This window comes from Calypte anna, chromosome 4 (genome assembly GCF_003957555.1).
Source record: "Calypte anna isolate BGI_N300 chromosome 4, bCalAnn1_v1.p, whole genome shotgun sequence".
NCBI lineage: Eukaryota > Metazoa > Chordata > Aves > Apodiformes > Trochilidae > Calypte > Calypte anna.
Genome location: NC_044247.1, coordinates 13,567,947 through 13,593,198, shown reverse-complemented (window position 1 = coordinate 13,593,198; position 25,252 = coordinate 13,567,947). Strand labels below are relative to the sequence as shown.

Below are 25,252 nucleotides of genomic sequence, written 5' to 3'. Positions count from 1 at the left end.
AAATAAATACTTAACACATCAGAGTTGAAATACCATTTGATGTTCTCATATATCATATCTCTAATTTGCAATATGATATTCTGCTTGATGACAGCATGTCTCTTCTAAACAACATGAAGGCAAAACCCAAAAATTCTGGATGAGATTTTCCAGTTTTCTGTAGCACACATACAAGGCTAAAAGGGGGAGAAATGATAAAACACTTAGCCTAAATATTTTTTTAAAGACTACCTGATCATTAGAAGAAAGGAACTTTTATTTTGCCTAGGAAAATTAAGGAAAAACATCTTCTAGAAAAATTCATTTTGTAATGATCTATCAACATTTCTGGCAGCAAGACTAACAGCTGAACAACCCTTATACTGGAATGACAAGAACTGGAAAAAAAAACCCACAAGGTATGAAAGAAGTCAACAAAACCTAAATTCACTAGAGAGATCCTTTATAATGAGCAGGACAGAAAAGAGAAGGAAAACACTGTGTAGAGACCATGTTTAAATATTCACTACTAATGGCTGATAATCATATTCTGTAAGCAGCAGGAACAGAGGTGTGATGTCACAAATGCAATAAATCCCCAAGGAAACAATGTCTTCAAGATGTTCTCTAGCAACTGCTTATGGTTGATTAAAGCAGCATCAATAACACCTCTCTAGCTATGCACAGGGAGGTAACAATCACCCCACACTGCCAGTTGCAGAAGAAAAAAAAGTGAAAGACTTGTGTTAACCATTGCAGCTAAAAGCCAACAAAAATAACACCAGTGATGTACTGCAGTATTCCAGTTCCCTCAATCACATGAAACAAGGATGTATGTGCATTTTGTTATGAGTGAAGGCTATTATTAAAAATATTCATTAATTCCCAACCAGCTACAGTCCCCTCTTTCACAGGAAATACTGACATTTGAGTATCTTTAATACAGACATGAAATCATTCAAGGAGAGCAGTGCTTTTAAGAAAGACTGAAAATATTATATTAATTTCCACTCATTTACAGATGTTTATACAAGTAAAAATTTGAGACTGGGTACAGGTTACCTGTTTTACAATAAAACAGCTTGGTATCAGAAAGAATAGTGAATACCCACAGCCCAAAGGAAAACTGCAGAGCTGGAATAAAATTATTCCTCTTCCTGATCTTCTTCCAGCCATTTTGTATTAGACAAAATTTCTCCTTTGTCTCCTCTAATGCTGTCTGTACTTTCATATGTGGGGAGAAAGGAAAAGCACAATACATGGTAACATATCTATCTCAAGTATTAACATACAGACAACACTCACACTTGCATCTCTAATAATCAATGGTATTTGGCCCTATAGCACAGGCTCCCTAACCCTTTGTGATCCCTTCCTGGGCAGAAGGAAATCATGAGCTATGATTTTCTACAAAATGCTTTAAATCTCACTTTAACCTTTGACAATTGCTTGGGTCTTTTGAAAGGTTTCCACAATTCCTCTCTAATGAAGTAAAAATTCTACAAGCACATGGAGTACAGGCAGTCATAGTACAGACCTGGGCAGTAACTCAGCAGCTGATTTATCAATGGTTAATAAGAAAAGCTGTCATAATCCTAGTGCTACAAGTATGATCATATTCAGTAAAAACCATTTTCAGAATGTGTAAGTATTTTTAAAGCACTGCCCACCACAAGTATTTGCAAACATGTAACTAGTATTTATTAAATAATTAAAATAAAAACACACCACGTTCTCTTTTAATTATAAACTTAGTACTTAAATCAGGCTATTAAGCTAACAGTTACCCTTCAGACAAGGTAAGCTTTGTATTGCTCCCTGAAAAAGCCATGGTGATCTCAACCTGTGGTGTAAGACAAGAAAAATGTGCTACAGTTTTATTTTGTCGTGTTTTTTGGGTTTTGTTTGCTTGTTTGTTTTTTTGTTTGTTTGGTTTTTTTTAAACTGAAGCCACCAAGTTGCTAGGAATATTGTGGAATCCAAGACATTTTTTCTAGAGGCTACCTACTTCAATGTCACATACTTTAGTCATGAGAAAAAACATTAAGAATCCACATTTTTCCCCACAACAGGACACCAGTGTAGTGCCTAGAAAAACTGCCAGGACAAATGCTACTGATAATAAATTAAAGAATTTCTTAGAGGGCTATGAGTTTTAAAATAGACTTTTAAACTAGGCATATTGTACACAGAAATGCAAACAGTTAAATGCAGTTGGCCAAAGCCTAAGGAAATGATCAGTCTCCTGCAGTAAACCTACCAAGGTGTTTTGGGCTATAAACAACTGAAACATTATATATAGCACATCCCAGTTTTAAGCTTCCCTCACTAAAGCTACAGAAATTAAGTTAGATTGCAAGCAGTAAGCATTAAAAAAAGAGAACTATGCTAACAGAAAAATTCTTAGAAACAGTTATTCAAGAGTACAACACTGTACTTTTTGCTCCAAAGTAATTCATCACATCAATTAAAACTGACTGGTCTAAATGCTTAGTTCTTATCCTCTCCATCAATACATACATGGGTAAAATGAAATTTTAGTCCAACAACTGCTTTATGAACTTGAATTTATGACTGATTTGATTTGGGGCCTTCACAGTTCTACAGGTAGGGAAATATAAACATATATATAAAGCCTTTGCAGTATAACACATCTTATCAAAACAGTTAGTGACAGAAAAACCAGAAAAGCATTTTGCTTTTTCCTTTCCAGCCTTTGGCCCTAACTGGTACTACCTGGTCAAATCTACTGCTACATATACAAAGTGGCAGCTCAACACCACTGTGTCCCCTCAGCTTTCTTCAGTTATCAGCTTTTTTTAAAAGGTCCTGATGGAGTTCCCTATGCCTTGTCAGTGGTAGTTGTTAATGCAGACCCATTAGCCTGCATCTCCATTATTGACAACTCCCCTGTTTCTACTTGCTATGCCACAGACAGTTTACCCCACAAGAAGATTTTGCCAACATCAATGAAAAAAAAAAAAAAAAAAAAAAGAGGTTTTTTTAATGCAATTAAATAGGACAGCACTACTGTGCATTACACAGGATTCTGACACAGAGAACTTGGGGTAAAAAGACATGTTATTCATAAATCTAAATATATGGGGGCAGGAATGAGGGAGGAAGAGGAAACAAAAGAAAATGGTATGGATACAGAATTACTACAGGAAAGGAATTGCTGTCAAATTAAGGTAAGACAACTAGCATTCAGCATTGTAATGGACTGTATTTACCTACCATATAACTTAGTCTTTACTACGCAAAATAAGTAGTATTGACTTTTGTGCAATATCTTGTGTCTTTATTTTAATTAGGCTTTCAATGAAGCTGTTTAGTAGTTTAGTAATAAATCAGTTACTAGAAAATTTTTTTTAATAATACAACATTTTGTACCCCATAAGACAATACAGGTAAATAACCCACATTAACACGTAAACTCACCTACACTGTCCAACAGAGTCCACAAGGGACAATATTCAGGGCAAGAATAATTCAGTCTCTTCTAAGTGCACAGCATTTTCAGAATAAATAATCATTTCATTCCAAAACAGAGGAAGAAACCCAAGCAATGGATGATCTAATTTACAGGACAGTCAAAACCTGCAGCATGATACTTAAACCACACCATCTTCCAAGGTTCTGCACAAACACCTGCCTTCTGTGCCAGAAGACAGAAGTAAACTGCAAGAGTCCTTTGGCAGTGATACCACAACTGTCAGTGCTCAAACAGAACAGCACCAGATCATCCAAGTCATGAAGACTTGACATGTATTAAGATTGAGGCACATACCTACATTTCTGGTAATTCTGCACAAACATATGATGCCAGAAGATTCATCAGTAAACCTGTTCAATGAGTTACAAGTTGATTTTACAAAGAGGCAGAATCAGTTGGCACTGTCTTATAGCTAGTGGAGTTCCTGATGCACTTGACACTGAAGAGCAGTTAAAGTGTCAGGCACCTTTTTCACAAAGGATGGACACTAAAATGATTATTTTGTAAATTACAAAAAGCACTGAATAACTGGAGTTACAGACAATGAAAGCCCTTATATCAAGCATCAGTTGAATTAAGTACTTTCTTTTAAAGATCACCAAATGGGGGGGAGGGATGGCTTTCTTGTATGCCAAGATTTTTTATCAGAAAACAATGTTAACTGTTCTCATTTGTTCTCATAAAAGGTCTCTCTTCTTAAGGTGACAATTGCAACAGTTAAGCTTCTGTATAATGCCCAAAATAGCAGTATTTTTACAGCAATATGCAGCTTACAGTGTGTGCCATGACTAACTGATTATTTTAGTCATCTACGTACTCCCTGAATAAACTGCAGACACTTCCTCCATTTCATTTGGAGTATAATCTATTATAAACCATATATAAACCACTCTGAACAGAAGTAAGAATATGGTTAAACTTTAGCAGTCTTATAACACAAATACCCCGGATTTCTAACACTCTACACTAATTCTACTCTACTGTGCCACAGAAGTCTCAGTGTACAACCTGCAACACATAAGGATGACAGAGAGCTCAATGGTCTGCTCTTTTGTCCAGAAGCTACCCAATCCTAAAAACTTAGTCAATATTTAAAACCATCATGCTCTCCAGCAGTCAGAGATTTTACACTATTATTGAAAACTTAGAATATAAAATACATTACCCATGCATTATATAAAATTCATTTTTAAAACATAAGCACATCCACGAGTAGCTCCACTTACTTTGCTACTTGACAAGCTTTGCCTTTTATACACTTTCTCAAATTGTAATTTGCCTCTGGAAAAGGAAGCTGTTCAATGGCAACAACTTGACCAAGTACCAGTAATTTCAATTTTTTTCCAGTATTCTTTTCAACGATCAACTGAGAGCACATTTTACACCAATTTGAATAGACTGCATTAACTATATACATGCTCTTTTCTGCTAAATAATGAATGAAACTACAAACAATAACCATAGGAGTTTGATAATACAAGAAAGTAGATGGGCTGAATCTTATGAAAGGAAATGTCCCACTGCCTCCTTCCCCCTGCATTTACTTCTGCTCATATCTCATAGTCAAGGGCACTTTGTTGAACAATAATCTATTAATTTATTTTTTAATGAATTAGCTTTCCAACCACTTAGTAAGTTGAGCTGGCTTGACAAGAAAGACCTTTAGCTGGTTCAAGAAAATAGCTCTTTTCAAAATCAGTGAGACACCACAGCAGCCCTGACCAACTGTTAAAATTTATTTCAAAGGAAAAAAAAATATCCATAGTGTTTTGGTAGGCTGCAACTGGTTTAGAAGTTGCCATGAACAGCTTCAAGTCTACCTTATCCTCTCTGGCTATGGCACTATAATGCATACTTAGTTCAGCACCCAAATGCCAGTACTAAGTATCATCTAGCCAGCTGTGAAACATAAAAGCCTGGGCCCACCATGCTGCCTTTCCAGAGAAACAAAGCATAACTCACTCCGTATTGTGGTGTCAGAATAAATGTTCTGACAAGCCAATAGTTGATCACCTTTGCCTAAACCCTACATAAAATGCAAATGGAAGCAGCACAGATGAGCCACACAGAAAGACATTACATCCCTGCTGAACAAAAAACCAACCACTAGCTCATTTTACCAAGTACAGCTGAAGTGGTCTCATTTAGTTTGTGTAACCCATTACTGTAACAGTTTTCCTTCAGGGGATCAGACAGAATTAGAATCTGCCATTACTCTATATAAAGCCAGGACTAGATTCAATCACAGACACCACTCTTCACTGAGTGGCTTGATACTACAGGAGTATGCAATGAGAACCAGTTCTATATCTGGTGATTTTCCTCACTGATCTGCTTAGCTTCTAAAAATATTATTATTACCAGAAAACAAACAAAAATATTTACTGCTGTCATACCTCAGTTGTCTTAACTAATATTTTGACAGATGATATCAAATAGAAATGCAGAGTTATTCCATTTTACCCAGTATCAGAAGAATTCTTAGAACAGTATCAGGTCTGGGTATAGGACATTTACTAATATTTTAACAACATTCCTCTTCTTAAAAAGCTAGCTAGCCTTGGGGAAGGTTGAAACTCAGAGAGCCATTTAATTTCTAAAGCTGCTGAATTTTACAACAAACAAAAACCCCATTAACTAGAACTCAACAGCAAACACTTGCATAACAACCAATTTAAAACTGTTGTAACATATCAAAGACAAAATGTAAAGGAAGTGAAAATATACTTTCCTCACGACTTTTTCTCTCTGAAATATACAGTCATCTTTTAAAGTGTTACAAGTCACAATCCAAATAAACTTACAAACTATTTCAAGAGACTAGATGTTACTAATAGAGTGGCTGGTATTAAATTTTGTGAGGGTTTTTACATTAATTTAGGAATTTTCTACTTCAGCTTATTGCTAAAGGTTTAAGACCCATATGTCCTATCCACCACTTGATTTTCCTTCAGTGGAAAATGAAGTGTTCAGTGTCTCCAATTCAATTTGCAAAGAAACATTTATAAATTAATGCATATTAAAGTTGTAAACTACCTTAAGAAAATAGTATTTTACTATCTCTTCAAAAGAAAAGCAGTAGAAAACGTGGATAATGTAAGATAAAACATACCACTACATAACTTTCTGAAGAAACTGCAAACTAAGAGACATTTTTATGAATCATAAATCTGTTTTAAATCCATAGGCTCATTTTTCAGGCACTGCTGCAGCAAAATACCTCAAGATACAACACAGTAGTCATTTACAGCTTATCAACAGCATAGACAAAACCCAACATATGAGCAATATTCAGAATAGAGCATGGGATCCTCCTCAAAAGGACATAGCCACTTTGATTTGCAAGAGCCTTACAGTAATGAGAACACTGAAAGCTTAATTAATTGGTCAAATCATTTATATCTCAAATGTCAGAAAACTACACACAAACAGGAAAAACTAGCTTTTTAGTACAGGTATTATTAAAGTAACTTTCAACTTAAAGACTACATTTTAAGGCAAATGACAGAAAATTCACTTGACAGAAGCAAGCTCAGAGTAAGCATTATTCTCACAGCATTACTTGCTATGAATATGCTATGGCTCCCCAGACTGTAAAGAAATAAACCTTAATATGGTAGAAGCAAAAACTACCACAGAAAAGCTTGAAATATCACACAAAAAAAATTAATGAAATGCCATTCTCTCCAGCAGTCAGCATCCTGCAATGCATGGACCTCCTGAAGAGTAGTATTATACTCTATTCATAACTGTTTTTTACACCACACTAAGCCAGAAGGGTAGAGTGACAAAAATGCTATGTTAATAAGATGAAAGAGATTATTCTTAACTAAACTAGTTACAGCATTTCGTTCTTTTGACATCAAAAAAAAGTAGAGGTCATAACTGGCTGTTACTGATTTATACTGACAGAAATTGGGCTCAAATGTTAAATAAAGATTAGTTAATATTTGCAGAAGACTTTGAACATACAAAATGCTATGTAAGTAGCAAGTATTAAGTCTTCCCACACACTCATTCTGGCATCCCTCCAAGCAGGGAAGTCCCACAGAAACACTTCAACAGCAGTAAGGAGAAACAGAGAGAACTCAGGCAATGGCAGCTATATTCACAACAGTCCCGTTAAGGAGCACCTGCAAAACTGGGGAGAAGTAATGCCCACTACCCATGCTCACTGCCTTCTACAAATCCAACACCAAAAAAGTAACTTCTGTTCAACATGGCTTATATGAATGGATACTGAACAATCTGTTGTAACTCTTTGTAAAACATAACACAAAGTTCCAAAATTTTGTATATGTGGGTTTCCCACTGTCTAGTATTTCTGATGAAACTACAAATTCACACTGTAAAATCACAGCCTGCAGCATAGCCATCAGTTTTATTACTCACAGAAAAGCTGATTTTCAACAAATCATTGCTCCTACCCAGAGTGGGCCAGTTTACCCAGATCTAAGTTCTAAAATGGTAAGAAATAAAGCAATGAATCACTATGCAATAATTTGATCTATCAACAGTAAAGCTCTTCCTAAATGCCTAAAGCAGCAAGCTGAAATTCTTTTAGCTATTTGGAAAAAATCAAGAGGATTCCACATTGTAAAAAACATACTAAGTTTTCCTCCAAGAGCATAAGAAAACAAAATGTTCTGAACAGAGCCTGAAGTGAGGCAGAAAGAAAAGGCAGGCAATGTGTTCAGGCATTATTTGGCCTATTTCTCAACATCTCTGAAGGACAACATAAATATTTCATGAGATTAAACAAGGGTATGTCTGGTTTAATTAGCAGGTACTCCTGGAGATGAGACCTATAGCCTCAGTATGCCCTCAAAAACTCAGAGATGAGTTGGGAAGAGATGGGACTGAAGATCTTCACACAGGATGGTCCAATATTCTGTAAAAAGGCCAAAGACAACCTCATGTAAAGAACTGGCACTGCAGCTTCCATAAACCACAGAAAACACCAGAGTGCAAAGGCTCATAATAAGAGCTAACCACAACTGGCTGGTAAGCATCCAGCTGAAGGAGGAGGTCTAGCAGGGTTTTGACAACAGCACTTGATTAACCACGCTAAATCTGGAAGAAAATCTCCAGGGGAGGAAACTCCTCTGTAACTGTTCCTAAATCTTCTCTTACCCTTCTGTTGCATTCCAAGTAACACCTGCAAAGCTTCTAACTAGAGCAGAGACCGAAATCAAAGAAAAATGTACATGAACTTCCTGCTGGCATAAACTAATGCAAATGAACAGCAGCCTTGGATTTCCTTCCAGAGTTCTAATTCAGCTATGACACTATGTAACATTTCAGGAAAAAAAAAAAAAAAGATAAAATGGAGATCACTACAAAGATTAGAGGATTACATTTGGAGCTGGCATACTGCCCAAATGTTTTTTGTTTGCCTTTTTTTTTTTTTTTTTTAATTCAGCCCAGGTAGAAAAGTAGCAGACAACAGCAGCAGTAAAGTTTTATTTTCTTGGTCCTGCAGTTACAGAAAACATTGGACCAAGCAACTGGTACAACTGGTCAACTACTGATAGAGACAGTCCCTCTCAATTCTACATTCTCAGTAGACAAAAGGAGCACCAGCCATTTGACTGGAGATTCAACCCACAGCAAACTTGTCTTCCTCCCAGCTTAGCTCCTTAAGTCTGTTCACCTATGGGGTTCAAATGGGCAGCAAACTCAAGCACAAGGCAAACATCAGACCAGAGCACCCTTTTAACACCAGCCAGTCATGGAACTGGGCTGGTCACCTGGAGAAGGCACATCTTCTGTAGCCTGAAGGGAACAAGGATGGAAGGAAGAAGACTAAGAAAGAGGGAAGAAACTCTGGACATGGATATGCTCAAAAATTACTTTCCATTATTTAACTTCCAGCCACAGCACAACTGTTCCTCCACCTCAGTTAAATAACCAGTCTCTCCACACTCCTGGTAAAAAAAAAGACTCCATTTTCAATGGACTGCCAGCTTCATTTTTCTCTGGCAGATTCCCCCACACACACAAGTAACATAAGGATTCATTTTTCAATCAAACATCTATGACAAACATTTGCACCTTCCACATTTGACACAACAAAAGTATTCCACAGTTAAGATTTTACATAAGAGCAGTTATTTATACCTAATATAGCTAATAACTCAATGCCAACATATTCCACATGAGAAACAATAAAAGTGAAGGTAATGCAACTGGACACAGACCATACTTGTGATGTTATTCTAAGTAATTCTTAACACTTCACCATCCTTCCATTTCTTGGTGTAATTTCCTTCATTTTAGTCATCCTAATTCTAGGATACTTAATTCCTTAATGTTGTCAAATAGCCCTTCCTGTAAACAAACTGAAAAACTTCAGTAAGTTTCTTAAATCTCCATGCTACCAAGAATACAGATTCAATCTTGCATCCAAAAGAACTGTAGGAATTTTTCCATCCTTCCCTTCATTGGACAGGAGAAGAGCAACCCCATTGTAGGATTATGCAAGAATGCATAAATCCTCTCTGTAAACAGAACTTCCCTAACCAGTTTTGAATGCAAGGTGTGCTCCCCAGGGATTATACCCCCTTTGAACAAAGGGAAAGAACTTCAGAATTCAGTTTTACAGATTATTACTGCTTTGGGGGGTGAATACAAAGAATGCTACTGCATATGGAGAGAATGACTTCTATTTTCTATCCACAGTGTTACTGAAAGTTTCTAAAAATGTCATTTTTATATCACACTGACACATACAATTTGTGTCTGGCCAACTTTGAAAATGTTGACTTAGCAGTAACTACTGCTTTGAGACACAAATACACTCTCCTTTAAGTACACAGCTTTATTAACTTTCATAAAACTATCACATCACTAAATAGAAATTGAGCAGTATAACCAGAAAGACAATACAATGCAGGAAGAAAAAAGTACCCAGAGGCTGATTTTTCTGATTATTTTTCAGCTGTCAAACCACAGGTATTTTAAAGAATTTTGTAACTTCACAGTAGAGTAGCAATATGGGATGTACACAGTGCTACATCAGCAATAATTTTTAATTAATAAACACATTAAAAATTAAACAAATACCAAGAGAAATGCCTGAGTTTTGAAAACACGGTTTATCACACTAAGTAAAATGAAAGATCATTTAACAAAACAGGAGCAACTTAAGCATGGAATACTGAATATGAAAATTAAATTCACAAGCACATAAAAAAAAATTAAAATTTTTCCATTATCATTGAGGATTTGGTTTAATATACCATTTCTATGTTTGCTAAATCAATGTGCAAAAGACAGTTTCACCATTTTGGGTTTTTTGGTGGCCAATTATTTGTTAGGCAAGTAATGATAGACCTGTACCACAGATGCAAGATACGTGTGCACCTTTCCTTTCTGGTTACCATAGTTTCAAATGAACTAGATTTCTAGAAATAATACTTATGAGAAGGAATAAAAATATCACTGCTTAAATATGAAAAGTGAAAGAAGAATCATATTGATTGTTGTATGAATGCTTAGGAAAGGAGGTTTTATTTGCAAGACCTTTGTCACAGAAACAGTAGTGGAAGCCTGAGGGTGGACAGCAGAGGAAGAATAAAAATATTAAATGCAAATAGAGGGAACAGGAAAGTAGGCACCATAAAGTACTTTTTGTGTCCATTCACATCTGTCTCACTCTTCTTCAGTAATTCTTAATAAAAACCACAATCAGCTCTAGACCAGGTCATTTCCAAGCCTCCATCATCAAGAACACTTTTCAAACATACACTGGGGGTGGGAAGGCATAAATCTTTAGAGGAATTTAAGTTTACTTCAAGACCCGAAATAAAAAAAGACCTTCCAATGAAACAGCATAAGATGTTGCCAGAAAGGCTGTGGAAACTTCATTCTCAAAAATATTCCATACTTCCCTGAATAAGCTTTAAGCAGGAGGCTTGACTTGGCCTCCAAAATGGCTTCTCCTTCCTATACAATTCTGACCTTGAACATGAATGATTTTTTCATTGTGGCATCACTTCTAGGAAGCAACTGCCCCATCCACAATGCAAAGTTTTATTTTATGTGGAGTTAAAAGAATGTTTTTTTAATGTTTTCAAAAAGGTACATCAAGCAATGATAAAAATAAAACAGCATATGGCAGCACACCAAACTGGAACTTTCCTTTAATAGAGTTCCCATCCCAAAATAGTAAAAAAATAACATTAATACGTAAGTTATTGATCTTGAATTATTAATATCATAGTATTTCCCTATATTTAAATTGTACTATTTACCCTAAATCCAGATGCAGTAGTCAGCAAATACTTCCTAATTGTCTGCCACAAGCACAGCACTATCAGATGCAGGCTAAAGCCACTGATGACTCTATTTTTTAAAAAATAGTCTTCATCAAGTTTGGGCAGTTTTCTCCCTTAGAAAAACTATAATGAGCTCTGTTTCTAAAAGAACCAGAAGTGAGTGAAAAATATTGCTAGTAGTCAGGATGTACTGCCTTATTAATCAAATTAGATTAGCTGGCCACTATACCCATAACTATAAACTTATTCCAGGACTCATGGTATATAAACTCACCTTCAAATTAAAAACTAGACACCTCAAATGAATGCTACATTGATTACAAAACTGTGTTTCTGACTTTTACTACTTACATTGGGTTTTTTCAGTAACTTTGTTAGCTATATATTCAATTGTCCATAGCAAGATAATAAAAGAAACACATAAAAAAAAAGGATCTTCAGTATTCATGCCCCTACTCTACACAACTCTTCTCATACTGAACATTCCCTGCTGGGAGATTACACTCTGACAAATAAAATCTGCCAATTACATGACTTGCATATTATCTGCTTACTAAGACTTGATATGGTCCAAATTTTCAGAGCTGATCCTTCTTAAGGGATGAACTGGGAATTTTACCTCAAGGAATAACAGGTAATTGCATGAAAGACAGAAAAGCCTTATTTGAACAGCTTATTTTTACTTGCAAACAAAGTAAAAGTCAATCTTTTTTTTTCCCAGATGACATGCTGCATGGTAGATATTATTTCATAAAACTTAGGCTGAAATAGTACATTAAGTAAAAAAATGCAATTCAGCCATAACTAAGAACTGCAACATTACTTCCAAAACTAAATATGCACCTCTTTCTAAGAAGATGCCATGTATTAAACAACAGAAAAATAAGTGTATTAAGTCTTCTTTGCCATGTGACTCCATGTACTACACCACCACATCTTCCCTGGAAACAAACTGGGTACTGAAAACCCCAAACAATGCCTCTCACTCCGTGTCCTTTCCTGAAGAAAGGACAAACTTGGGAGAAGCCTGCAGGTAAGGTCAGTTGTCCTGCAGATCACCACTGGCCAGAAGCTGAGCAGCATTTCATCAAACTTTGGCAGCAACATGAGCAAATTTTGGAAGGCAATCCCAACTAAACAAAACCTGCATTCCTAAGGTTTGACGTTTCTTTTTAAGTGGTCAATAGTTTTGGAAATGTTTTGTGCTTTCTGACACATCAGGATAATTATTTTCATGGTTTTGCTAGTAGAAAACCCTGAAATTTGGGCTCCACCTATACTACTTCACAACCTAGATCACTGCAGACACAGGTACTACATGGCAAAAATAACTGGCTTGCCAGTTGTTGCCCATCTTCAAACAATGGGAACAGATGCAAAAAATACTTTCCTTTCTAGGAGATACACAAAAGCACTAACAAAATACTGCTGGGAAAAACAAATACTGTTCCACTGACTAATATATGGTTATGTGTCACACGTATTACCTCACTTTACTCCAGTGACTAACCTTTAATGAGGTAAATGCATAAAAAGTGCATAAAACGTTGGATAAGACCAAGACTAATAAGCCATCATATTTAGAGCCATAAGAAAATAAAACATCCATTGATCAAAGAAAAAAAAAAGAACCAAACCAAAACCCACACACACACACACAACATGTTCTGCATGCTCTGATCTTTAGATACTTGGGTTTGGGTGGGTATTATGATTAACTTCTCCATCACAGATCACAATCTATACTCCAACACATTCCAATCTTCTCATATCTACTCACTGCTCTGATCTTACTCTTTTTCAAAATGAAGCCCCTCAGAGGGAGAAGCTACACCTAGTTACACAAGAAACATACAGAATAGACAACAGTAAGAATGTATCTGGATATAAAGCTTGCAACCAGATAAAGCACTGACAGGACAGCTGATTAGTTTCCCTCTGTACAGTTTCACTGTATACAAATGCAGTCCTATATACCCTTTAACTCTGACTCAAATTGGGATACAGATGTTTAAAAACAAACTATTCCAGTGCTCCTCCATGGAACTCTGTAGCCAGTGAAGGCTAGGAAAGAGCTAACTTGTCACATGAGAGTCAAGGGGCACCTTGGGAGATGAAATTTTCCCCACATTTCTATCTCCAAAATCAAGTGCCAGGTCTCCCCTCATATATGACCAGTTGAAGGAAAATGTTTTAGAAGAAATGAAACAACTCAGTTTCCTTTCTTCTCCACCCAAGATCTCACAGATCTGAGATTTTCTTAGTAGTGCAATACTTGGAGATACTGCAATATGAAATTTTGAAATGAAAATACTGCAATATGCATAATCCTTCAAATTCAGGACTATGGTTTAGTGTTACTGATGGTGGTGAGGATCTAGGAAAGAACACAGTTTTCATGGAAACACCTGAACAGTGAAACATCTTACTTAAGCTAGAACTTGTTCAGACAACAGCCCCTCAAGCTTCCCAGCCTGAACAAGTCTGCATTAGCCCTCCATTAAAGTCTGCATTACTTTATACTTACTTTCTTAAACAAAACAGAAACCAAAACAACTTTGCTGTCTTCATATCAACTAAAAAAATGAGAAAACTTAAAGTTCTAATTAGAACATATAAATTAAAAGCACATTTTTAATCTCCAACTCTCAAAGCAGAAGTTGTCACTGTATCACTCAAAAAAACACCTGACCTTGCTAAAAGTCACCTCAAATAAACAAGGCTCACTCATAAAGCACAAAGACACACTTTTTTGACAGCAGCTTTTTTTTCCCCTAATACAAAAACCCAACTGAAGTCACTGGACTGGCCTTCATACATGAAAGGAGTTCACAAATGGAGGAATTTAAATGGTTTACTCCAGAACACAGTGATTAAGAGAAATGCTAGAGCAAGAGCTTCAGTCACACTGATTAATACTGCAAAGGTATTAATCCCAACCTTTCCTACCAATGCAAACCCCGAGCCCTCCCTTCTCCAAGGTCCCTCACAGAGCCCCCACCTTGCAACCTGAGGCCACCTCACCACCACCTGTCTGGGCAGAGCCAAACTATGCCCCAGGAGCCCCAACATGAGCAGACCATGGGTCTCCCTCAGCATACAATGAACACCCTCCTTGTAGGAAAGACTGCAGGATCTTCACAAGGGCATTCCAACTGCCTGAAGATCCATTTAGTTTCACCTCTGTCAGCAGCCACCAGGACAGAAGGGTCAGGAGGTGGAAAGGAGAGGACAAGAGTACACAAAACCACAGGACTGCCAAGACAGGACTGTGAACTTCCACTGATATTTACCCTGAGACTTTAAAAGTGAGGTTGACCTAAAACTGTGGATGGAGCTGAGTTTAAACCAACACAATAAGCTTACATGTCACCATTTATGTTTCTGTGATGTGCATTGAAAAGAGCTCTTTCCATCTCTCCAAAGATTTATTGTGTATTTCACATTCGAGTTTCCTGAGGATTTTCTTTGTCAATGATGCACATGTAAGGAAGCTGAAGTTTTCATGATGTGAATGTTTTAAGAGACACCGAGAAAGTGAGCAGAGCTTATTCAAGAATAATAAACTGATATGTTGATGGCTGCTATCAATCACTTCTTTCCATTACAAGACAATCACCAAAGCAGATGAAGCTCTTGGAAATTTTAGCATCTAGCTGCAGAGACAAAAATCTAAAACATTGCTTTGCCAGTACGTTTTCCTAATTCCTCACACATATACGAGACACACACACACACACCACCAAAAACCAATGCTACCACCTACAATATTCTTCAAACTAATCAGAGTAGAAATGGTGACACTGTAAGCAAAGATCACACTGAGCTCCAAGCCTCATCTCATTTGAGAAAACACAGCATTCCAACAGCACAACCAAGAAGCATAAGTAACCAGCAGAAATATTTGCTTAGTTCTGAGGATTCATTTGGTAAAATTAAGCAACAAAAGTGTTTAGGTTTCTGTAAAAAATACAATCTGTTTATGCTGGCGTGGAAGTTCTGGACAACGTAATCTCTCCTCTATTTGCCTGCAGCAAGACAACTGAGATGGAAACACTGTATGTAAGTGAAAACGATGAGTGAGGACTCCTGAATAATTCTAAACTTGAACTATAAGTGACAAAGACAAACTAGTTTTAAAAGTTCATAATGTTCCAATGTTCTAACATTTCATTATTTGACTAAGTCTAATGTAGTTGCTCCCACCACCAAGAGCTCACACTTCCAAATGGCTTGTTGCCTGCAGCTATTTTCTACAGGAGACCATAGCAGCATGTAATATTCAGCAGAAGCTGTCTACATTACTTTTTAAAAAATAATTCAGTTGCCATTGGTAAGTTATACTGAAACAAAATAAAACCAAGAAGAGCATTTAACCAACAATTCTGTTTACACTCCTTCCAAGGCGCAATGATTTGATTCCACACACAGCATGCAATATATTTATGGAATTCAAGTTAGATTAAGAGCCAGCTAACTAAATTCTCCAATTTTTAAAACTGAATTATCTTCAAGTAGTACAATGCATGTTTAAACCGAGTATTTTAATAAGCTATGAGCCTGTCAACTTTTTGTCATTTCACCACAATCTGTTTTTTATAATAATTAGAGTTTGCATCATTAGTTTGGACCAACTGAAATAATTTCAGCAACTGGTTGCAAAACATTAAAATTACGTCAAAAAGATCTGCATATAAATTTTAACCAGCCCTCTTAAACACAAGTTCAATGAACCCTTACACTGCTTATTGACTTCACTCATTATTACCTTCCTGAACCTGTAAATGGATTAAAAGCCTCCAAAATTATGTCTGGCCCAAAACTACCTAACTTAGCAGGTATCTGCACCAGGGGGCTTCACAGGAAAATTAAAGTCTCACCCAACCCCCAGTTCCATGCCTGGTTTTTTTTGTTGGTTTGAATTTAAGCTTATACAATATCCATGCTTATGTTTACCACACTTAATACAAACAACACCAACAGAAATTCTGGTATTTCTTTCTCAGGTTGAATAAAACCCTCATGTAGACACCCTAAAGCCTCATTTGTTTTGCTAGGAAGGATCCACACAAGCCCCCATTGGTTGTCGAGCAAGACTTTGCTGTTAGAAACGGGAATTAATTCATATTTTTCTCTTTTGTCTAAATTTGAAGCTTTCTTAGTCTTTGTTTAATTACTCAGAACGGTATGGGGATTCCACTCCATTCAGCTCCAGTGCTGAAAGCAGTAAAAAGGTTTATGCTACTAACAGCATGGCGGCTGCCTTCTCACATCCAGTTTTATTTTGTAATGAAACTGTAATCATGGTGTTAAGGGAAAAGAAACAGTGTTGCTCACGAGAAAGCCCCCATACAAGAGCTGTGGAACTGTCATTCTGAGACTGATCCCCACAGCAAGATTTATCCACACAGTTTTAAGAGTTGGGGATACCGAGAAAGACAGAAATTAATGTATGTCAATTGCACAACTACTAGTGGTACTTATTTACTGGTACATAACCAACCAGCCCACATATGCGTATTTTTCAAGTCCTGGACAGTTCAATACCAGATAAACACTCCAGGAATAAGAATATATTAATTAATAAATAACGGATTTAGGGAAAAGAAAATGGGGAAAAAGTCACTTCAAATGGCCACACATGATAAACGATAACAAAGTCATCAATCACAAATCGAAACTGCAACTGCCAAGAGTTAGCAGAGAGACCCGTGCTTGCAGAACACCTTGCTAGGAAACGCTAGGAACTCTAGCTTCTGGTCATTTGAAACAGGACTGAACAGAACTCCCAGACAGCATAAAAAGGGTCGTACAACAGCTTCGAGGGAAGAGATCCAAAAGGCGTTTTCCTCCCCTTCCACTTCAACAAAATCCAACAGAAGACGTGGAAGCAATTCACACGAGGTGACCTTTGCGCTTCCGCCAGCAGCTCCTGCAACAGCCGCGCTCTCAACGCACCTCGGGCAGCGCCGGCTGCGAGAGCCCCGGGTTCTCCACCGGGGGGCCTGGGGGGGAGCAGCTCCGGTCGGGAGCGCGGTGCCGGGGCCCAGCGGAGGGTCCCGGCGGGGCCGCGGGAGGAAGCCGCTGCCTCCCGCGCGGGTGCCGGCCAATGGGCGGCGGGCGGGGGCGGGCGGGCGAGGCGGCGGCGGAGCAGGCCCCGGCGGGGCCGCGTGTGACGCACTTCGGTAAAGCCGCCGCCCGCCCGCCTCCGGCACGAAGCGCCGCGCCGACATGGCCCCTCCTCGCCCCACCGAGGGAGGGAGACGGCAGAAGGAAGCAGCGCAACCGCGGCGGGTTACCTCCGGACACTCCTGAGGCGGGAGGGAGGGAGGGACGTGCGCTCCTCCCGGGGGAGGCGAGGGAAAACGTGGGGTCACGCCGGCGGATAAGGCGCCTGATGAGACCGGACACGCCAGGGTGTGGCTCCGGGGAGCACACGGGAAGAGAAGGGAGAGGGGTGGGGGGGGGGGCAGCAGTGTTACCGACGCGGCCAGAAAGTAATTAAAATTAAATAAATAAACCTAACACACGGTAACTGCAGCACAGGACTGGGCAGCTATTGAAAGTTTGTGTTAACTCATAACACGGCATCCCGTGGGAGGACAACAACAGCGAGAGCCGAGCCGGGGCAGTACAACAAGCAAATAAAAAGCAGCCAAAGAGAGAGCCGAGCGCCTTAACTACCCGTTCTCGGTAGTGAGGGGGAAAGAAGGGGAAAAAATACAACAAAAAAAAATTCGTTCAGTCCTGGATTTCCACGGGACAGACGGATTACACAAGGCTGCCAGCGGTATGGGCAGTGATGGGGGGCAGCCTTGCAGGCACCCACGGCCCGCACACCAGGAGTCAGCTCGGGCAGGGAAAGGAATATCCGAAAAAAAAAGGGCCGCCCTGCCATCTGCTGCCGCTCTCCTCACTCCCCTGTCCTTCTAGGTCCCGCACCACAACAACAACTTCATATAGATATATTTAATCAGTGTAGAGAAAATAAGCGCCCAGAAAATAAAAACACCAGGAAAGCTCTCGCTTCCTACCTGGGCAGGGTTCAGCTCAGTTCAGTGCGTGCAGAGAAGGAGGGGACAGAGGAGCACTATCTAAAACAAAAGTGGCGCCAAAACCCCCCAGAAGAAGCATTCTTCTTCCTCCTCCTCCTCCTCCTCTTCCCCCGCCCTCCCCCACCAGGGCCAGCGAGAGCCCAGCAGGGTTCCTGCAACACGCGGCTCCCGGCATCGGGCGTCCCCGGCAGCAGTTGGCAAGAGCCCTTTCTTAAAAAAAAAAAAAATTAAATAATAATAAAGCCGAACGGAAACTGCCACAACTCTTCCTCTTAGCGGGCAGGCGCCGAAGAGCTTGCCCAAAGTCACTCGGAGGGGAAAACTCGCCCCACAAAGGCCTTCCCCGCGCTGGGCGCTGGGACGAGAAGGGGGGGGGGTCGCCAACTCTTCTAGAGGAGATATCGGGAAAGGGGGGGGAAGGCACGGGTCAGTCCCCACGTCCTCACTTGGACCGAGGGAACTCGTTCTCGCCAGCCCTCCTGTCTAATCCTTCAGGAAAAGGCGGCCGGAGTTGCCTCAGCTCGGCCGAGGCGGGGAAGAGAGACTGAGGAAGAGAGACCCCGATATCTCTCGGCACTTCCCTCCGCGGGGAAGCGACCGGGAAGGAGCTGGCAGGAAGAGCTCAGCTTCTGTGCGGCGGGAAGGAGGGGGGAGCGCTGTCAAGGGTGGGAGTCCCCTCTCCCCGGCCTCCTCCGACACTCCACCCCGGGCCACCGGCAGCCGCCCCACCATTTTCTCCTGCGCGCCGCGCGGCCCAGCTTCCCCCCCCCCACCCCTCCCAGGCGCGGCCCGCTCTGTCCTCAGCGGCTCCCACCCCCCCTTTTTTCCTCCTTCCCCACCCCCCGAGCGGCCCGGCCCGGCTTGCCCACACACACACACAATGCCCGAGTCCTCCATCTTGCCAGCAGCCCCTGCTCAGCTCGGGAGAAGGGGGGAGGAGGAGAAGGTGGTTCTCCATTTTAGCTCGCCGAGCACTGGGCCCAGCCTGCCCGCGGCTGGCTCTGGGGAGGAGGAACGGGACTCCGGGCGGGCAGTGGGGCGGCTTTCGGCGCCCTCTCGCTCTCTCACTCCGCCGCTCCCGCTCGCGTCCCCCCTCCCCGCCGAGGCGCGCTGGGAAGGGGGGGGTGGGGAAGCGGGGGGCTGGAGTGTTTTCGCGGCTCAGCCCCGCCGTCCTCCATCTTGGCTGCGCGGAGTCCCTGTGGCCAGCCGGCCTAGCGCCCCGCGCCGTTCCCGCAGGCCCGGGGACCGCGGGCCCCGTCCCGGCCTCTCTCCGCAGCCACGCACCGCGATCCCGGGTCCCCCCTCCAAACTTCCAGAAGCTTCGCCGCCATTTTCTAACTTACCTTGCCCAGTGTCGGCGTAGGCAGCGAGGAGGCCCAGGCTCGTAGCTCCGCTCCTATATCCCCGGCCCGGCTGCCGGTTGCGCTCCCGGCCCGGCCCGGCGACTTGGCGGCGGATGGGGGGGGTGTTCGGGGAGGGCGCGGGGCGCGGGCAGGTTATTTAATTTGGCGGCGGCGCTGGGGATTGTTTGGGGTGTTCGCTGCTCGGCGGCTGGCGAGCGAATGGAGGGCGCAGGCGCCACCTGGCGGCCAGCGGGCGAGCTCGGCTCTCCTGGGCGTGGGGCGACACCTGCCGGGCACCCGCGGGCCCGCCGAGACGAGCGGGGTAAACAAGGTGCCGCGCATGCGCGCTACACCCGCACGCTGCCCCGCACCCCCCCTCCCGCACCTATCCCGCGGTTCCTGAGGAGCTGAGGGGGGGGGGGGGAGCGGGGTCACCCCGGTAATGTGGGACCCGGGGTCCTCTGTGGAGGAGGCCGAGGTGTTGGCTGCTTCTCGGGGCAGGCTCGGGTAACCGAGAGGCGAGGGCGGCCTAAAAAGGAGAACTGCGGCCCCTAGGGCGGGCCTGGCCTGGCCTGGCTGCTTTTCCCCCTTGCAAGGCTGAAGCGGCTGGAAAATGATTGCTGGGGATGAGGCAAAGTTCAGGCTGGCTGGAAATGCTCCACGGAGGACTCGCCGTGCCGCCGCCCTCACCGCAGCCGGGGAGGCGGGAGGGGAGCGGGTCAGGGCCCTGCAAAGCCCCCGGAGCTCCGTGCCCCATCCTCAGGCATCCTGCCCTCAGGAATCCCGCCCGAGGGAGCCGATGGGTTTGGGAGATAAATTTCCAGCTGGCTTCATGGGTGCTGGGGGCTTTATCTTGCTCAGCTTGCCCGGCGGTACGGAGAGCAGCAGCGTTTGCTGGCAGGGATGGGGCTGCTCCTGGTTAGGAACATTGTCCTCAAAGGTTTTCTGCTTCTTCCTCTTTAAATTGGTTTTAAGTGCCATTCCATTTTAATCCCCTTTTTAACGAACCTGAAGCGGTCACATCTAAGCAGCACAGAACACTTAAAAGAATCGGATAGAAAATTTGCGATGCTATTTTGCAAACGTGCAATTCAGCAGTTCCTTCTACGTTGGTTTTTTTTCCTCTGGATTGTGTAATGCCAAGCACATTACTCATGTTGAATAGTTGCACATAGGCTTTTGGTTAGATCAGTCAGCACAAGAATAGTTTTGTCCTGGCAATTAGTTTCTAATCATCGTCTTGTGTTCATCTACTTTACATTTCAGGGAGAGGAGTTCCCGTAACTAAGCAGGCACCAAGCTGAGTTACTCAGCTCACCTGCCTAACAAAAGAAGGACACTTAAGGGAAGAGTATCCATCAGTTCCAGTCTTTTCAAAACTGAGATGAGACATCCCAGAGCAAATGACACTTACAATGCAAGCTGTGATCAGATAAATAGTGTTAAAGTTAAAAAAAAACCCGGTGTAATAGGAGTTGATGTCACCTGGCAATTTGAGATATAATCTGTGGGTACATGAGGCTGATGTACAAAAATGAATTACATTCTAACACTTCAACGCGGCTTTCAGAATGTTTTTTCATCGCCTGTCAAGGTGGGGGGGGAAATAAAATTAAGGAAAAGATTCTCGCTTTTAAGAATTGTTTTTAAATTGTGTCCTGAATAAACTATTGTCCTGGCTTAATTTACAGCTGGAGAGGCTGATCTTTTATATGAATATGTTAACGTCTGTCTGGAAACTGTAGAATTGTGAATAAAAGATAATCTGTTCAAAACATACAAAAAAAAAAAAAAAAGACAACAAACTCAAATTAAAAAATATGATTGTTAAATTACAGAGAAATAGACTGAAAGAAGCTGGATCCATTTGTGCCTTTCCCCTACAAAATCAGCTTCTGACAGCTGCCAGACAACTTTTCCATCAGAATTGCTGCAGCTTCCAAAGCGAACACTTTGCAGGCACACGGAATCTCCTCTGCTGGAGATACAACGGGGTTCCTCATATCAGAACTCCCAGCCAGGACTTGGTGAGGTTGGAGCAGTCTGGAGCAGGAGCTGGCAGAGCCACAACCCCGAGGCAGCTGCGCGTAAAATCCGCGTCCTCGGCTCTGCATCAGATGTTTGGGCTGTTCTGAAAGCCCCGCGGTTCGCACCTGACCTCATAGCTGAGATTTTTTTTTTAGCGAGATCTGTTTAACAGGCTAAATCGTGACATGGGTTTTAGGGTGTGTTTTTCACGGGCTGAGTGTGCTTGTCAACAAGACTAGAGGGCATGGTCTTAAGTTGTGCCAGGGGAGGCTTAGGTTGGATATTAGCCCCTCAGTTCAGGAAGGATATCGAGGTCCTGGAGCAGGTCCAAAGGAGGGCAACCAGGCTGGTGAAGGGACTCAAGCACAGACCCTATGAGGAGAGGCTGAGGGAGCTGGGGATGTTCAGCCTGGAAAAGAGGAGGCTCAGGGGAGACCTCATCACTCTCTACAACTCCCTGAAAGGAGGTTGGAGCCAGGGGGGGGTTGGGCTCTTTTGCCAAACGACTTTCAACAAGACAAGAGGGCATGGTCTTAAGTTGTGCCAGGGGAGGTTTAGGTTGGATATTAGAAAGAATTTCTTCATGGAGAGGGTGATCAGACATTGGAATGGGCTGCCCAGGGAAGTAGTGGATTCTCCGTCCCTGGAGATACTTAAAGAGACTGGATGTGGCACTCAGTGCCATGGTCTAGCAACCACAACGATGGTTCAAGGGTTGGACTCGATGATCTCTGAGGTCCCTTCCAACCCAGCCAATTCTATGATTCTATTCTATGATTTCTCTTTATGAGCTGACACTGCCAGGGCTGAGCTCAGCTGACCCGGACCTTGAAGCCGCGATTTGTGACACTTCTGGGTGTCCCAGCTGACTTGACTGATTATTTTTCTTTTTAAACGTGTGATAACAAAACTGGAAACAGGGTGGAGAGCAGCCCCCAGGTGCATGTTACAAATCGCTGGTCTCAGAGTCTGCCTAAGAGGATTTTGCACTCTCCAGTTCATTTCCTCCCTCCCATTCAGCTGTTTGCCCGGCTGCTGTCTAAGCAGAACAGTTGCCTCATCAGAAAAGGGGGCAGGGACATTTGTTTTCTAAAGGGCTGGTTTCATTCCACCTCTCCTGTAGAGGCCAGGAATGTTCCTGCTCTACTCCAGTGTCAAGAAGAGAGGAATTTCTTAAGCTTGTTGTGCCCTGGGAGGGTCCCTATGGCAGCACCACACTCAGGGCATGCAAATAAAGTCATAAACCAGTTTGTACCTAACAAACAACAATCCCTCAAAGACTGAATAGGAATATAGGGGGCAGAAAAATGGAACAAGTTCTGAACCATTTTGTTTGTTTTCTTTATGAGGGACAAAACTGGTTCTGTGAAGAACCTGACTCCAGCATTTTCCCCCTGAGCTGCTCATGCTCCTAGGACTGAGCCTTCCTAGAAGAGAGGGAAGAGAAGACAAAAAGCAGCCCCACTGCTGGCACCCCCCTTCTTGCTAAGTTAACAATTCCAGAATGGGCTCCTGCCATCTGTTCAGGCTTCATGAAGAAATCAAAGAACATCCTAATGTTTCTGGACAGTTTTAGCACTCTAGCATCCTTTCCAATACAATGGGGAAAAAAAGAAAAAAAATCAGCATTATCCAAGGATGACAAGGGGATATATTTTAAATTCTGACAAAAGGGGTTTGTATCTGATAGAAAAGAACTTCTGTGGAAAAGTGCAAGAGACTAGGTCACCTTTCTCTTAACAGACATACTTCAAAGAGCTTCAAAGTCCACCATTTCTGATACTGAGCCAAATTCAGGGATGATTTGACAAAGACTTTGCAACAGAGACTTTGCAACCAAGCTTGAGCCAAAAAGAGCTCTTGATCAGTCACTCAGTTAAGAAGCAGAGCAAGGAAAGAGTAGATACCTATTCCATGTCTGAACTGAGGGCCAGAGGTTCACCTCTAGAGAAGACCAGAATAAACTCAAGCTGCCAGATGGCTGATTCATTCTTCCAGACAGGAGATTCATGCTCATGCTGCTTCCTTTTCTTTGACAACAGTGGAACAGGAAGACCCTCTGTAATTCTGTTTCCTCTTTTCTATTATAAAAAAAACCCAAACCAAACAAAAAAACCAGCACCACAATCCTCTACCATGTCTTTTATTTTGGAAAAAAAAAATAAATATATATATATATATATATATATATATATATAAAAAGATTGGGTTATGAGAATTGGAAAACAAACCAAAACTTATATACTGTGTTTGTTCTCTCCAAAGTGGTAGCCTTGGTAGCCTGTATGAAATAAGCCACAACCATCATTTTATCTGTTTAGTTGAGCACTGAGGAGAAAAGCAGTCCTCCCTGTCAGATTTCCACTCCCAGATTTTTGAAACTGGCTTAGTCACTCTAGGGAAATCTTCTCTAAATCCTTTTGGAGATGAGCTATTACATAAGGAACAAAAATAAGAACCAAAAAATGGGTTACTTTCTCATTATTTGCAGAAGAGAGTTTGCATATCAGTAGCTCCTTAGGCCATTCCCTGTCCTACAGATAATTTCTTTTTGCAATTTTCATACTTCTCTACTATTTGAATGTCCCTATTTCTTGCTGGGTCTTTCCAGAACACATAACACAAGTCTGAATTTTCTTCAGTAAATTTCTGCCTGCTGTCTTCCCAGACCTGTAAAGGAGCACAAAATCGTTTGTCCTGGGTCACTAAAGAGGAACTTTTAACTCCACTACCAGCTCTAGAAACAAATAAAACACCAATAAGTTGCATTAGCAGGAGCTTTATTCAGCCCTCTGTACTTGTTACCCAAAGCCTGGTGCTCATTGCCCTGTTTGAATCATAGAATCATAGAATTGGCTGGGTTGGAAGGGACCTCAGAGATCATCGAGTCCAACCCTTGAACCATCGTTGCGGTTGCTAGACCATGGCACTGAGTGCCACATCCAGTCTCTTTTTAAGTATCTCCAGGGATGGAGAATCCACTACTTCCCTGGGCAGCCCATTCCAATGTCTGATCACTCTCTCAGTACAGAAATTCTTTCTAATATCCAACCTAAACCTCCCCTGGCACAA

At 41.7% G+C, this 25,252-nt stretch overlaps 2 protein-coding genes across 5 annotated transcripts in view; both read right to left on the bottom strand.

Moving 5' to 3' along the window:
* STAG2 (stromal antigen 2) overlaps window positions 1–20,373 on the bottom strand; it is a 74,115-nt gene extending 53,742 nt beyond the window's left edge. For 2 of the 4 annotated variants that reach the window (XM_030449094.1, XM_030449093.1), the window contains exon 1: window positions 20,153–20,202. The gene's annotated coding sequence lies outside the window, so the exon portion shown is untranslated. Of the gene's footprint in view, window positions 1–18,788; window positions 19,020–20,152 lie in introns of all 4 variants that reach the window. The other 2 variants (XM_030449092.1, XM_030449090.1) reach the window with 2 other exon arrangements.
* Window positions 14,504–25,252, bottom strand: part of XIAP (X-linked inhibitor of apoptosis) — a 33,467-nt gene continuing 22,718 nt past the window's right edge. The window contains exon 7 of the transcript XR_003987476.1: window positions 14,504–14,516. The gene's annotated coding sequence lies outside the window, so the exon portion shown is untranslated. The remainder of the gene's footprint in view (window positions 14,517–25,252) is intronic.